The sequence below is a fragment of the Myotis davidii genome, unplaced genomic scaffold, assembly GCF_000327345.1.
Source record: "Myotis davidii unplaced genomic scaffold, ASM32734v1 scaffold987, whole genome shotgun sequence".
Classification (NCBI taxonomy): domain Eukaryota; kingdom Metazoa; phylum Chordata; class Mammalia; order Chiroptera; family Vespertilionidae; genus Myotis; species Myotis davidii.
Window position 1 is genome coordinate 140658 of NW_006297901.1, and position 14063 is coordinate 154720.

Genomic DNA, 14063 nt, shown 5'->3' on the forward strand with positions numbered 1-14063 from the left:
TGTGTTCCCAGTGTCAGCAAGCCATAGAGGCTGCTATTTTCTGGAGCTGTCATGTATTCTGTAACAAAGTGCCCTTCCCTTTAGCTGAGATGAACAGTAGAAATGCTTTTAACTAAACCTCTCAGAGAATCTAGGCATTTTTAACCTTTAGCTATGGGGTCTGACTTAAGCAAATTCCTTCCTCCTCTTCATTGAAGCTCATTTTAAGATTAAAGAACAGGAACTATAATCCTGATTCTCCTTCAAGGACATGATAAAAACGTATCACTTGATTCTTGGGATAATAGTCCATGAGGTCTCAGAAATCAGTAAGTACAGAGGCCTCTGGGAGCCAAGGAACCCCAGGGAACACACAGCAAATAATTAGCTAGGAAACCCTGGGGTCATCCATCCAAAGCTTGCTGAAAGATGCACGTAGGATGCTTTGGTGACACTACGGGCAGACATAACCAGATCTGGACATTTGAGTCTCAACCTATTGACAAACATGTGGACCAAACTGTCACAGGGCTGCACAGCCTTTGTTCTGCTTCCTCCTGAACCTGACCTGTGGTAGTTCCTAGAACTCAAATGCTTGATCCAGTCTCTAAGAGTGGCTCATGCTGATTTTTTTGGATGTGCACCTAATGATATATACCAGGCACCTGTGTTAAGCACTAGGAATTTAAATAAGAGAAACATGATAATATATCCTCAAGTTACTCACAGGTTAGTGGGGAAACTAAAATCCTCATGCCATCCTCCAGTGCTCAGCTCAGGCATCCGCTCTTAGGAGAAGTCTTCCCTGACCCATACCCTTCTGACAGAATTCTACAATGGCCTCCAAGATCCTTGCCCCCGGTGTACGCACCTTGCCTAAATGCCTCTCCTTGAATGTGGGCACGACACCGTCATGGGCCATGAATGTGATGGCATGTCATGCTTGGGATTATGTGACATTATTTGACAACAGTGAAGGTATTTTGCAGATATAATTAAGGTCCAGAATCAGTTGACTATGAACTAATCAAGGGAAAAGTTACCCTGGGTGGGCCTGACTTAATCAGGTTCCAAACCTTTTGAAGAGGGACTGGTCCCTTTCTGGAGGGAGACATTCTTCTGCTGGGCATGAAGAAGTCAGCTGCCATGCTGCGAGAGGACCGCACATCCTCTGGGAGCTGTGAGCGTCCTCTGGGAGCTGTGAGCGTCATCTGGGAGCTGAGAGCAGCTCCTGGCTGACAACCAGTAAGAAAACAGACCTCAATCCCACAATCCCAAGGAACTAACCTGCCACCAAGCATGTGGATTTGAAAGCGGACCCTGAGCTCCAGAAAGGAACACATCCCAACCAACCTCTTGACTGCAGCTTTGGGAGACCCTGAGCAGAGGCCCTAGCTCAACAGTTTTGAGACTTTTCAGCCACAAAAGCTGTGAGATGTGTTTTTTTAAGCCACTACGTTTCTGGTAACTTGTTTCACAAAAATAGAAAACTAGTACCATTCCAGCCTAAAATTTTGCTCTGAACAAGAATGAAGATGAGGGAAGGTGTGGCCATGGGGCAGTAGAAAGCAGTACATGAGGTGGAGAATATGATCACTAGCTACCAGGACACCTCAGTTCTGGTCCTGGCTCCCCACGCACTCAAAGTATGCCATGGGACATTCACTGACCTTTGGCCTCACCCCAACTGCTCACACATCAAGTGAAGTAGTTGAACCAAATGAACTTTGAGACCCTCTCATTTCTGTTCTTCAAGCCTATGAAACTATGTCCTCCACTGTATGGGCCAGTCACCTTCCATCCACATCATACCAAGTGGTAGCTCCCCATTGGCCGCCCTGAGCCACTAAGGAACTGCTGAAGGAAGAGTGTCTGGAAGAGTAGAGGAAGCCCCACTGCTTTCCCTCCTCTTTGAAATGCCTTCACACCAGCATTAAGGGCAATACAGAGATACCTTCAAATGTGCAAAGTCTAGAAAGACTCCAATCATAAAACTACACTCGACAGGAGCTCAGAAGGGTCTCTGGTCTCATAGACTGTGGTCTCTGTCTAACTCTTAGAATCAGAAGTAACTAACTGGTCACAGCTTTCTCAAAATTATCACTTTTATGCCTCAAATCACATAATAGCTACCATTTATTGAGCACTGATATGAAAGCACTATCTCAGATGTTGTACATGCATCACCTGTCAGGGAGGACTAATAACTTAGTAAAGGTCACACAGTAAGTGGGAGTGAGAATTCTCCCCCAGGTTCATCTCCGGCTAAAGCTGTGCTTTCCCCTCTGCTTGATACTTGTGCTGATGTCATACACTTGGTCATACTCCCTCATCCATGCAGTAAACATTTCACGAACCTCCTTCATATGACACACCATAGAGTAAAACCAGTCATCTGGGTTTGCCCAGGGCTGAGAGGTTTCCCAGAATGCTAGACTCTCGCTGCTAAATCTGACAAAGTCCCAGGCAAACGAGTGCCTGGGCTCAGGGCAGGAGATGCAGAACCAGAAATAGATATATACAGGGAAATCCAGATGCAAAGCTTTCTGGGAATCAAATGCATTGTTTCACTTCTTGGGCACAATCCCTAAGTAAAGTCTGTCGGTGAAATCTCTCAGAAGAACTGTGCTTGATACTCTAACTTACAGGCCAACCTGTCTTGCTGGGAAGGCTCCCCAAACCTGGACACCAGGTTTTCTCGGGCCTCTGCCTGCCGGCAGTCATTCAGTCTAATACTCTACCGAGACACGGAGGGTTTGAAGCTGAACCATTCTCCCCTCAGTTGCTCTTTGATCCACCTAATACCTAAATCCCCTGAGAACAACTTAAGACTTTTCACACAGTTGTTGTTATTCTGTTATCGGACTCTAATTCCAAACTCATTCAATCTCTTCCTGACCTATTAGCAGTATCTCAATTCTCTTGGAACTTCATCACTCTATATGCCCGGGACAATAAAATAGGCAGGCAAGGTTACTGACTGAGGAAATATTTAATCCACATTTATATTCTTAATCATGTGAAACCTGATTCTGACCTCTCTGCTTCTAACTGGGAATTGAACACAGGGGTCCAGTGCTCAGATGGGCTGGACTTGGGCTTTTGACCTTGGTAAACGACAGGGCCCCTGGTGACCTGGTCCTGTTTCTGGTTGCGGGAGCAGCCTTCCCAAGCAGCTGAACCTCTTGACCATTTTTTTTAGAAGGAAGAGATAAATGTTCACAGTGCCAAAACCAAGATGCCCCCTTTGGCCATTTGAGCAGCTAAAGGACTGCTGCCCAAGCGTTTGCTGTATCACACAACCCCACCTCGGGGCTGAGGGTCCATCTGAAGTGGCCTTGTCCTGAGGTTCGGCCCATTCAGGGTGAATGAGGGACAGCAGCGCAAGGAGCAGCAGCATGCACTTTGGGTGACCGATGCCTCCTGCCTCAACTCACCTATGCCAAGGCCACTGCTTCCTTGTTTTAGGCCTCTAAGAAATAACACCCTTTTTATCATTCAAGCATGGACTGAATGAAAAAACTAAAACCAGGGAATGGCAGATTGAGGCTCAAAATAATACCTTTATTATCAATAAAAGTTAAATTGGAGGCTGTAACTTCATGAGAGCACACAGACGGTGGACAGTGAAACACGGAATCAGGCAGTTCTGCACACCCCTCCCATAAGCATCGAAGACTTCTCCCTGGAGGAACAGTAGAGAATATTCTTGGCAGCCAGGACTGGAGTGGGGAGAGCAGGGCTGCCTGCACCCTGTTTGTTCTTCCCGAACTTACCGATCACAGAAATCACCCGCCTCCCACATCTTCATGATCAAGGGCTGCAGGGTGGGGAGGAGTTAGGCTAGCTGGATTCTCACCAGTGGAGGAATATGCCAGGCCTGGTTACTAAGTACAGCCCCAGGTAGGAAGTGCCTTGCTCCACCGAGGCAAGAACACTGCTCCGATTTTCAGTGTGTACCAAAAGCGGGGGAGGGGGAAGGAGAGGGATCCAAGCTAATTTGGATGCTAAAAACCACAAGTGCTCTAAGATGGAAAGGGAGCAAATTGGAAAAGCATGTGGCAGACTTCCCAGACAGGGAGAAACCACAGCTAGGAGAGAGGAAGGAGTACAATTTGAATAGCAAAAATAAGCCCTGGCTGGTATGGCTCAATGGATAGAGCGTTGGCATGCAGACGGAAAGGTCCCAGGTTCGATTCCGGTCAAGGGCACATGCCTGGGTTGCAGGCTCGATCCCCAGTAGGGGGCGTGCAGGAGGCAGCCAATCCATGATTCTCTCTCATCACTGATGTTTCCATCTCTCTCTCTCCCTCTCCCTCTCCCTTCCTATCTGAAATCAATTAAAAAATATATATTAAAAAAATAAATAAGAGGAAGAAAAAAAATTCCTGATTTTTTAAAAAAGCCAACCAGAATGGAGCAGTGCCCTGCGAAGGAGAGCCCGACTCACAGAAGTGAGCATTAGAAGGATGAGCGAGCTGTGGCCACCCCTGCAGCTGAGGCTTAGCTCTGCCAGCAAAGGGAGCCTTAGGGCTTTCTTAGCCAGAAGTCACAGGCTTCACCTGGTGGGGTGCCGGGGTCCAAACCCAGGAGGTCCAGGGGTCCCCAAAGGTGTGGATGGAGTCGGCGAAGAAGGAATGACAAGGAGACAGCGTTCAGTTGATCAGCAGCCTTGCCAGGATCTCTAGCCACAATCTCCAGCCAAGTTCTGTGTCCATGTTCTCTTGCTAGGTTCTCCAGGTTCTCCAGCCAGGTTCAGTCACCAAGTTCTAGCCAGGTTCTCTTCCCATGTTCTATCTAGGTTCTGTAGCCAGGTTCTGTCTCTAGGATCTTCAGCCAGGTTCTCTCGCTAGGTTCTGTCTCTAGGTTCTGTTGCCAGCTTCTGTCCAGGATCTTTTGCCATGTTCTGTCTCTAGGCTCTGTCCCTAGGTTCCGTCTCCAGTTTCTGTCCAGGATCCCTTGCCATGCTCTCTCCAGCGAAGCTCCCCCGTCTCTAGGCTCTGTCTTCTCAGTTCTGTGTCTTGTTGTCTTGTTACATCTGTATTTATACTAGTTGATTCCAATCCTATCATGAAAAATCCCTACCTGGGGAAACAACCTTTCTCGGAGAGGTGACTTTGGTTAAAACACATAGCGCCAAGGTGAGCAAACATTAAGAACAGTATGTCCATATACGCCAGGTCCCTTGAAACATATGCTGTGCAGATGTTTCTTCCCTGCAGCGACTGTGTCAAGCAGCAAGGATGGACCGGCTCCCGGCAGTGGGGTTGGATTTAGAACCCCAAATCCCAACCGCTACGAAAAACATTGGTTTACATGCATAATCAGACCTTTTATCACAGGGGGAGTTTTCACAGCTATGCAAATCAAAACCGTGACTCTGCTATCCCTAAGGAGTAAAAGAAATTGTTAGGAAAAGGATCTGTTACATTTCTATTTTCCAAGGAAATTAAAATTGCTGACAGGGCCAAGCCTCTAGACTTCGAGGCTGCAGCAAATACAGAGCCACTGTTGGCGCCTGGCATGTGCCCCTTGGAGAAGGGCCCTCTGGCAAAGTGGCTGCGGTAAGGAGGCAGGAGCAGAGAGAGCTGTCCACTCTGACAATCAAAGACACTCCCTGTATACAGGGCTTTCGAATCCCTCCGGAGATCCTTGAAGGTTGGCTAAGTCTCCCAGGCAGAGCTTTCCGGGCCAACATCCCAGAGCAAATCCTGAGGCAAACAGCAATTCAGAAGCCCCATCTTCTTTAGCCGGTCCTCTGGGGCCTCTTTCAAGCTGGAGAGTTTCCCCTCTCCCTCTGGCTGAGGCAATGCTGTGAGAGAGAAAGCAGTCCTCCAAGTCTCCACTGCTCCCCTGATCCCGCCGCCTATCCCTGCCTCCCGTGCCCCTCCCTTCAGGGGTGCAGAAGTCCCCACCTTTTCCCCAGGTCTCCCTTCACAAGCTGCCTCAGGGGCTTCGGCTCCTCTCGAGCCACATGATGATCAAGGTTCATTTGCATTAATGCTTGGAGCTCTCCATGTATGACAAAGGCTCTTCCCCATGAAAGAACCCAAGCCCCTGAGAAGCAGGTAGGAAGGTTTCTGTAAAGAGCTTTCCAGAATCTCAGACCTCACCCACCTCAAGGACAATCAGTTCCAGACACCCCCACCCTCAACCCCAGCCTCCATCCCTTCCAGGCAGACACCTGCCCCTTCCGGGCCAGTGGGCCAGCAGCTGTGTCACCTGGAGGCTGGGCTTCTCTGTTCGCCCAGGGCAGGACCGCCTACCTCCACACACCCTGCATCCACCAGGGCTGCAGGGTGGTCCTGACCCTTCGGATCTGATCTCCTCACAGTCTGTGTGAATATCTGGCCCCAGGAGACCTCTGCCCTGCAGGCCCAAGTGGCTGGGCGGAGCCAGGATCTCAGCCTTGTCTGTTAGAAGTGAGAGCTGCTGCCCAGCAGGTGTGGCTCAGTGGTTGAGCATGGACCTATGAGCCAAGAGGTCGCTGGGTCGAGTCCTGGTCAGGGCACATGCCCAGGTGGCGGCTCCATCCCTCATAGCGGGTGTTTAGGAGTCAGCCGATCAATGATGTTCCTCCCTCTGCTCCTGCCTCCTTATCTATCTCTTTATCCCTCTCCCTTCCCCTCTCTCTAAAAATTAATAAAAACATACTAAAAAAAATGAAGAAGTGAGAGCTCCTGGTTACTAGAAGCCCCAGGGTCCGGCTATTCCATTATTCAACAATTCTGGCAAAGCCCTTAGCTAGGTGGGGTGTAAATACGATATCTGTGCTCAGATGTTTTGAAGCTAAAACTTTAGTATCAGGAGGGCTTCTGCCCTCTGTAACAGAAGCCATCGTTCCCATATGCCTGGCAGGTGTGGGGATGGAGGCAGCCCATTTCCCCAGGGACGACTCCCGTTCTGAGAGGTTATTTCCCACAGTGAGCCCAAGCCTGCCTGTATGTCGTCCCATTGCTAATGCCTGGAGACAGCTGCCTGTTTTCCACAGAAAGTCCTTCGAACGTTTCCGTTTCCTTCCTGACTGTCCCCAGAGGCGGAATCAACACCTGCCAGTGGGTTTTCTGATTCCTAAGAACTATTTCTGGGCTCCTTCCTATCCTGCTGCAATGCTGGGGACATGCTCTGGTGTCATAGGGTCCCCGAGGAACGCGGTGACAGGGACAGACGATGTTCTGGAAGTGCAGTGCTCAATCACCCCAGTGCACAGGGGCTCCTGCTCCCCTGGGCGGCTACTGTGCTTCTCCCATGGCTTCCTGTCCTCCAGAGACTCGGATGGCTGAGAAAGGCGGGCTGCATCCTGGGTCAGACAGCAAGGACTCCGGTTCTAACAGCTGTCAGCGACAACCTGCGTGACTGTGAACAAGCTACAGAACTGACCCATCGGGTAAAATTGAGAACAGTGCTTTCCTCACCAGGCTTTTGGGAAAATTATTGGGAAGCTGCATGGAAAAAGCACTGCACAAATTAAGAGAACAATTATCAGGAGCTAATATCTTTGTAAGCACAAGTGTCCAAGGGCCAGCGTGGACTGGAAAAAGGGTCTATTGCTTTTCATGGTTCGCTCTGGGTCTCTTCTTTCCAGCGGAGGCCTAGCCATCTGGTTTAGAGCTGTCCCCTCTGTTCCCCTGCTTCTGGGAAGGGAAAGTAAACGTAATTCCCTTTGTGTGTTAGATGTATATCCCGGGAGAGCTCAGTGTCTGCAGGAAGGGGTCTGCTGCTCACAGTCAGGACTTCCTCTGACCCCAGCTGGCTCACGTGCAGGCCTGGGTCAGATATGAAGACAGTGCAAGGACCAGCCTCCACAGGGTGCCTCCTGCTGCTCCGCACCCACATCCCATGGTCCCCACATGTCCCACTCATAAGAGGAGGTCACATCACAGACACCCCATTGGTACCGACGGAATTCGCACTCCTCACCTTCGGCCCCTTATCCCTCGTCCAAAGCCTCTGCTGCACATTCAAGTATGAGGCTAGAAATTGGTTCCTAAAAGTGGTGTCACTGAGGCACCGGGACACATCCCAGTTTTATGTCCGCCTTGTCCTGAGGGGACACATTCCCTGAGACTTCAAGCAGCCCTGAATTTAGCGAAAGATGCTAAAGGGCCTGGAAACATAAGGTACTCCTACAAGTCCCTTGTATCTATCTAGCTGCTTGTCTGTCTGTCTGTGTATCTGATCACCCCAGGAGGATATTGCTGTTCAGCATGGCAGTCCCTGGGGAAGAAGAGGTGGGAAGAGACGTTGACTGTGTCTTCGAAAGATTCACCACTTTCTCTCTGGTCTCCTTCTCTCATATCTGGACATTATAAAGTTCAGGTGATTAATTCTATGCCCCTGGCAGGAGCAATACCTTGCAAACTTGACTCTCTGATTCCATATTACCGTATGTTTAGACCTCGCTAGTTTATCAAGGAAAGGGGCATTGCGCACATCACTAGCCTGAGACCCTGCTGGATGGAGGAGGGCCTGACCCAGGAGGGTTTTGTCACCAAAGACGCAGGTTTTCTTTAAAAGGGCAGCCCTTCCTCCTTCCTACTTGCTTCGGCTTTCCTCCCCTGTTCTCCAACTTATTTAAAACTTTACTTTGGGGGAGAAGGTTAAAATTTATTTATTCCACACTTTTTGGTTTCTTATGAGTGAATTATTTTGGGGGAAATGTTCAACCCTGAAGGACAGTGATCCTCAAGTTTCCCTCCCTTCACCCTGGAACAAACCCTGAGCCGCCCTTCCCCTTCACCGCCTACCTCTCCATCCTCTCTCTGCCTCAAGTCGGGCCTCTGTCCTTCCCACGTGGTTCTCTGCTAAGGCTCCTAACAGCATGCTCCCTCTCCGTTTTCCTATGCCTCTGCCCAAGCACTGATCCACAGTGGGCTGACACCAAAGTGACCCATCCGCTTTACGTGTCCCCCCCCCTACCCCCCCCCAGCAAACAAAGCCTGGGCTTCCTCAGGCCCGAGAGGCCCTCTGTGCAGAGCACCAGGAGCTGGTCTACTTCCTGAGTGTGTGCCGGAAGCCAATTCCAGCATGTCATATAATTGCAAGAGTTTCATCAAAAGGTTGATGGAACTTGGGGACTCAACAAGGGCTGAGTCACATATGTTGTCACCTATTGGGAATGGCTGAGGGCATTTCCCCAAACCTGAAAGGGATGATTACTTGCTGCCAGACAGCTCAGGGCATCTTAATCTACATGTTATTGCCTCCTACTGGCTAAACACCTGAAGAGCCGTAGGCTAATTCTCCCCATTCTGACAATGGACTCTGTATACGAAATCTGACCCTTTGAAGTATATATCTCTGCCTCCTGTCAGGACAATTTGTGTTAATAAAAAGCATGGGGTCCTGAGAATAGGGGAGATCTTGGTTTCTTTTTAGCTAAACTCCTCTGACCCCCAAATTCCTTTCAAAATTATGCTTCGTCTCTGGACTCTTTAAGTTACACACAGCCTTCCTCCAGATGGCTGAACCCTTCTTGGTGCCGGAACAAGAACCCCGGCAAGTATGTGCCCTTCCTGCTGCCCAAACTGGCTTCCCAGAGCCTGCCCCTCCACTGCACCTGCAGCCGTCCTGCCCTGCCCGCGACAGGCCTCGCTCTGGCTGCCCTCACCCTGCCGGCTTCCTGGGTTTCTCCCCATGTCTGTGCTCACCTTTCCATAGGGTGAGTCAATGGCAGCAGCTCAGCCACGCACGGCCCAGGTGGGCTGGCCCCACACGTCCCACAGCAGGTCCACTCCTCTCCCTGCACTGGCTCTGGCATCCTGCCTACACTTGAGCTTGGTCCCCTCTGTGATTGTCTCTCGGAGGAACAAACGGGGGCAAGGCTAAACATAAAACAGGAGGAGGAGGAGAGAAAAGGAAGTTTTCCTGAAAGGAGACCAGGTCCTATTTCTGAAACGTTTCCTACTTTGCAGACCAGCACCCGTCACCCATGGTCCCAAAGGAACCCCAGGCGCTAGGAGCTCCGACAAGCGGGGAGAGCCTTCAGAATTATGAGCCAGACCTTCAGGCCACGGTCCTGTGCACTGCGGCTGGGGATGCTTGCTTGTCACTTCTAATTCCATTTCCCTGAGCCTGAGATTAGTGTTGCATGCTCCCCCCACAGTCAGCCCACTCTCAGTGCCTCTCCCCCTTCCTCCCAGGTCACTCGCTGCTTCTCAGGCTCTATTGTGCTTCCCCCTGAAAGAACGCAGAACTCCACCATCCCATTCTGTCCCAAACCCTGGCCACATCGTGTCCCAGCGTATCAGACCTCTGCCAGTCTCCCTACGCCACAGCTTCCATCAAAAAGACAGCAGAGAGGCCAGCCCCTGCTGGTGGCTGTCAGTGGCACCATGGCCTGGCCCAAGTGGCAAGAGAAAGGGCTGTTTATTTTTATTTTTATTTTCTATCTTACTAAACTTCATTTCTTTTCCAAAGTGAAGATGTTACACTAGATCAGCGGTTCTCAACCTGTGGGTCGCGACCCCTTTAGGGGTCAAACGACCCTTTCACAGGGGTCGCCTAAGACCATCGGAAAACACATATATAATTACATATTGTTTTTGTGATTAATCTCTATGCTTTAATTATGTTCAATTTGTAACAATGAAATTGGGGGTCACCACAACATGAGGAGCTGTATTAAAGGGTCGCGGCATTAGGAAGGTTGAGAACCACGGCACTAGATGCTCTTTAATTGACCCTCCTCTCTGTTCCCTACCAGGCACGCACAGCGAAACACATTCAGGGAAGGGACCCGCTTAAATGAGGGTGTATTTATGTGTGCCCACTGTGTGCAGGTGAAGGCCTATAATACAGGGGGCTCAGGAGGAGCAACTCTCAGGTGGCAGGTTCTCTATAGGCTCTGTGCCGCCTCACCCCATGTTTTGTAATTACAACAGCCCCGTCACCATGCCCACCCCATCCACACCCCAGGCGCCCCTGCACCACATGGTGAGGGGTCAGAGTTCTTACCAAAGCCCCGTCTTCCTGAACTCAGCCCTCCCCGCTTACACCTGTGAGTGAAGGTGGCCAGTACCGACTTCCAGAGAAGCTTCTCTCACCCCATCTCTTTCCAGTTGCTTCCACTTTTGACAACACTTTCTGGTTGGACTGGGAACTCGTCTAGCTTTGTCCCTGAGTTGGTGTATTCTTTTAGCTCAGCAATAGTTCTGACTATGACCCTCCACTAACTGGGATAACAAGGTTTGCAAAACTCTAGAAGAATCTCCACTTCTGTCCACCAATGACAGCATTCCGTCTCAAGGACACTCTAAGTCAAAGCCTCCAACCTCATGCAGGATACTGTCCCCGGATGAAGTGGACACCCAGCAGAGCTGCCGTTCTCATCGGCATCCCCAAGAACAGCAGCAATTTTTCCTGCTGGAAAACTGCTCTTGGAGCCACATTCAGTATCTTTCAGTTGCAACTACATTTAAACACAAATATTGCCTTGGCTCTCCAAGAGATTTTGTTTTTAACTCTCTGGAATTCTGCCAGTAACTGACCCCAACCTCCTGCAAAAGAACAGAGAGTTACTGAAGAGATTGAGGTTGCCCTGGTCAGAAAATAAAAACCACTAAAGTCTTTATTCACACATCCAATCCTCACTTCCTCCTAGGCATTGTCAGAAAAATCTCTAATTGCACAGCCGCTATAGCAAAGAGCATTAAAAAGATAAAGAAAATCACCTGCATTCCCATCACTCTCACAAAGCTTGTTTTCATTTTTCTAATCCTTGACTATACATGAAAATAAATGACACACAGTTGGATGTAACTTTGATGCAATATTTGTAAGTTTTCTTTCATTTTATGCGACAAATAGTTTTCCACTATTGCTACAAAGTCTTCCACTGTAACTCCTAATGGTTAAAGAACAGTCCATTGATTGATGAGCTTAACTTATTTCACACTTTTCTAATATTGGACTTGGCAATTTTCAGATTTTCTCCAAAACAGACAATGCCGCCATAAATATCATGGTGCATAAAGCTTTGTCCCTTTCTTGGATTATTTCTTTTTAATAGCAATTCCCAGTAGGGAAATCCCTGCATGAAAGCATAAACCTTTTTGGCTTTTAAAATATGTTGTCCTATCCCTTCCCAATCAGGCGATATACTTGTCCCCTGTCACTGCAATTTATAAGCACGGAGCTAGGGGCATGTCTGTGTGTGGACTCTGGCAACAGACTTACAAAAATCTTTCTCCAAAGCAGTAACCCAAGATCCAAACTCACACTCGATAACAAGCAGTGTCACCAATTTCCCTCAACTCCCTCCACCCTTACTGGTTCCAGACCAGGCCCTTCTAACATTACACCAGGGGTCATGGCTAGACTCTCCCTCCACAACCCAACATCAGGAAGGGAGCTCCAGGTGGCTGCTCCTGCCACAGGGAAGATGATTGGCCGGCACCGAGGGCAGACTTCCTGGGTCTGTACCATTTGGTCCTGGCTCGCCATCTGCCGTGCTTACCTCCCACTAGCATTAGCAGATCCTCCTTGGTCCAGACCCACCTTCTCTTTCCAATTGCCTTGTCAACTCCACACTCCCCAGTCCCCTGACTTCCTAAAATAGAACCTCTCTCTTTTTAGCTTCTCTAGCTCCTTCAAGTCCAAATGCCTCTCCCATCACCATGTTTCACCATTTTAACATGTAGGTAAAAAATAAAAATGAGCTTTTTACAAAGGAAATGGAGGAGGAGATTGAAAGTATTATTCAAACTCTTGCTAAAAGCATAAAGCAAGAAAGGTCTGAGAGAAACAATAACAATAAGAGTGATATCCTCCCAAGCCCCCAGCCAAGAAAAAGAAATGTGTTGCCTTCCTTTAGAAAAATTGGTAAGTGTGAAGATTACAGGTAGGTTCACACACAGCGGAGGCTAGTGACGCATGTCAGATGCCAGATGTTCCCCAAACTGGGCAGCTCTGGAGAACTGGCCAAAAACATCAAGGTCACCTGAACGGAGGTTCTCCACCAATATCCTATATAATAAAAGCCCAGTGACCATAACAGCAGAACAACCATCCGACCAGTCACTATGAGTGCACTGGCCGCCTCTCGGTTCCTTTCCCTGGCCAGCAGGCTGGCATTGTCTGATGGCAAATGGGGACCCCAGGGGTGAGTCGCAGGGGATGCTGGCGGCACTAGGCCAAGGTCCCTGCCCTGCCAGTTGCCCCATACACAGAGGGCGACCTGCGACGGGGGTGGGGCTGGTGAGTGGGCGGGGACAGTGACCTCTCAGTCCCTCCCGCCAGCTGGCAGGCTCCAGTCACCCGATGGCAAACTGGGAACCCAGGTGGGTGGCAGTGGGGGGCGGGGCCAGCTGCCGGCAGCCAAGGAAGATGGCCCTGATCGCAGGCTAGGCCTAGGGACTGTACCCACACACGAATTTCTTGCACCAGGCCTCTAGTTCTACCATAATATCCCACTTGATGGACACTCACAAAATCAAAAGCGTGGCAGTATGGCAGACCCATCCTCAAGTCAGTGCTTAGGCAGTAGTCAAGATGAGGCAAGAGTCAAAGTATACTGCTGGATGACCCCATTTCATGAACACAGCACCTGACCCCCAGTCCTCAAGATCAGCGATTTTCAACCCGTGTGCTGCAATGCCTGACTGCGTAGTCAGGGGCGCTGGCCTCAATTCCCTTAGATGGCCAAATAAAAAGTGACAACAGCCAACACAACAATAGCTGTCTGGCATGATTTTTTTTGTCAAATCAGCAAAAAATAAAATATGTTTTTTTGGTGTGCCACAGAATTTTAGTAATTGGTTTAAGTGTATCATGAGATAAAAAAGATTGAAAATCATTGCTTGAGACTTCACTTACGCAGGTTGATTAAAAAAGAAAGGAAAAGTAAAGAAATCACAAAAGTTATCTGTTTAGTTTCCATTTACAACCCATTCAGTAATACTTGACCAGCGTGTGGGTAAAGCACACAGTGTGGGTAAATGCGGGTGCTAGGACATGGGGGCAGAGTAAGAGGACACAAGTGCAGGCTGAGTAAGGGCCCAACCCCATCAGGCATTTACTGTCTCCTCCAGCATTTCATCCTCAATCACTACTCACTGGACAGGGACATGAGGTCAAGGCAGCTC